Source organism: Nanorana parkeri, unplaced genomic scaffold (genome assembly GCF_000935625.1).
Source record: "Nanorana parkeri isolate BGI_ZX_2015 unplaced genomic scaffold, ASM93562v1 scaffold5, whole genome shotgun sequence".
Taxonomy (NCBI): domain Eukaryota; kingdom Metazoa; phylum Chordata; class Amphibia; order Anura; family Dicroglossidae; genus Nanorana; species Nanorana parkeri.
In genome coordinates, this window is record NW_017306273.1 from 975259 (window position 1) to 977902 (window position 2644).

Here is a 2644-nt window from a genome sequence, read left to right on the forward strand (position 1 = left end):
GGGGGGGGGGTGAGTAAGGGCTCAGCATTTATGTGTGCCTAGTGGAGATGGATCAGGACAGAATGGGGCCCCAGGAAAGGCAGCAGCTTTTGCCCTAAATCACTTCAATTGACATTGATAAATTGATAAGCATTGCAACATGCACAGAGAAGCCTTCCATCTACATTGTCTGTATCGATATCAGACCGTCAAACACCAACTACCAACAAGTACATCTTCTCTTCACCAACATAGCTGGACCTGGGGCCTCTGGACATCCAATGGGCCCTAGGCTCATGCCTAGATTGCCATGTGAATGGTATGGTTCTGGTACCCAACAGCCCTACCATTCATCATTTAAGTACCCCAAGTACCCCTGTCTTGGGAGGAACATGGTGTGTGCCTTTGCTGACAGCACTTTCTGAAGATACCTGGCTGTAATGCTGATCTAGTGGCTTCAATACTTTTATAATCACTGACCCAGAACAATGAATGCAGATCAGGACATTAAAAAAAAACAACCTCAGATGTCCTTGTTTGCATATGTGTCCTAGGTAGGTGATTTCATATTGAAAGAGAACTATGGGGTAAGTGTTTTTCCCCACAGTTCTCTTATGGGAGGACATAAACAAGTGTCCTCCCGTGACCCAAAGCTCAGTATATCGCGAGCTACAGCTCATGGTATACTGAGACCGCCGCAGCCGGGACGAATCCCAACATTACTGTCCACCCAGCATCGTGAGTGACAGATGGCTCTGCCTATCTAGAGGCAGAGCCAGCTGTACCCGTCCTCTTTCCTGTTCATTCCTCCACTCAGCGCTGGAGGATCAGACAGGAGAGGGGGGAAATCCCTGCGGGGAGCGGTGACTGAGAAGTCACGGCTCTCAGGAGGGAGATGGTTCTAACTATGAGGATGAGTGATTTTCATTCACCTCATAGTTCTCCTTTAAAGGCAGAGGATCAACATGACAGCCAGAGAACTAGTATTTTCAGGAGGAGAGGTTAACCATGACAACCTACATGTTTCAGTCATGACAGGCATCCTTTGGGTTATGTTTCAGTGGGTGGTCAGAGATATGTAATGTGCAGATTGAGGACTCATGACTTCAATACTGTCCAAGAGACACCATACTAGACCTGTAATTCCCAACTCCTACATATGAACTATAACTGAACACTCATTTCACTTCCAGCCTCCATTGTCCTCACCCGAGCATTAATCATCACCTCCAGCATTATAAGTGTCTTGGCTTTTCTCTTCCTCATCTTCGGATTCAAAAACTTTACCTGCTGTCAAGACGGAGCCACCAAACTGCAGTGCCTGCGGCTGTCCTCGGGGCTCTACTTCTTCACCGGTATGTACAACATTCCTTACAAAGAAGAGAAGCTTAAAAGTGTATTTCCACTTTCGGAGCTGAAAACTCCAAAACGGAGGTTTCCCTCTTCTATGAAATGTTAAGGAAGGGGGCTGGGGACTTCATGTTTACCATAATTAATTTTGTGAAGGTAATTAATAAAAAAAATGTAATATTTTATGGAAATAAACAAGCTAATGGGGTAGTTAAATACCTTTAAAATAAAAGTATTTACTTTTATTTTATGATTTGAATCTGCAGTGACGTGACTGCTCAGTCTTACTTCTCTCCTGAAGCTTGGCGGGCTGGGGGCAGAGAAGGCAAAAGACACTGGGCAACTCCTGCTGATGTCACAGCGCCAAGAGAGGACCTTTACCCCCATTAAAACCCCACTCAGGTTGTAGGAGGGGGGTACAGGAATGATTGACATCCCTTGCAGATCCCCCGCAGATGCCCCTGCACTCACACTGTAGAGGGCTGGACGGGGGGATCATGTGACCTGTATCGCCTGTGTCAGAGGGAGAGTTGAAAACTGGCAACGCTAAGATGGACCTGTTTCTTTACCTAGTGTGGTCAGTTACATACAGGAAGGGTTATTTCCTGGCAGGATAAGCAGGCATTTTAAAAATGAATTCTGCCCAAGACACTTGTCACCATTACCTCCTATATGGATAATGACTATGATTGTTTTGCATTTCTCATCGCTCTCTGTCCCGGTGACAATGGTCACCAGAACAAGCACATAGGGCAAAGGTACCGAGCAGGGACAGAGACAGCAATAAAGCCCAACTGATGTTGTAACTCTTAAAACCTACTTACTGTTCTGTATCTATGAAGGTGCAATGTTGTCACCCTCGGGGGAACTACAGAACATCCCCCTCCCCCCTCCCATAGGTAACCTGGAGCAATGTAATTTATAACAGTCGGCACAGGCAGAGAGTTATCTTGATGTAACAAACTACTTACCTCTTGACTCCGCCCAGGGCCGGTGCTAAACTATTCTGCACCCTAGGCAAGACTAACTACTTGCACCCCCCAGGCCCCCACGCAGCCCCATTCTCCTGCTGGCTAGCTTCCACAGGCAACAGGTGAATGTAAGCAGCCGGGAGCAATAGCCAGACTGCTATTGGCTATTTTAATTTGAAATAGCCAATAGCAGACTGGTTATTTAAACCCCACCCACTGAGCAGATAAGAAAGTTGTCTCTCAGTTCCGCTCTTCTGCTCAGTGGGCGGGTACCATAGCCAGCCTGCTATTGGCCTTTGCAATTTGAAATAGATGGGGGTGGTGCTTGGGGGGGGGGGGGGATG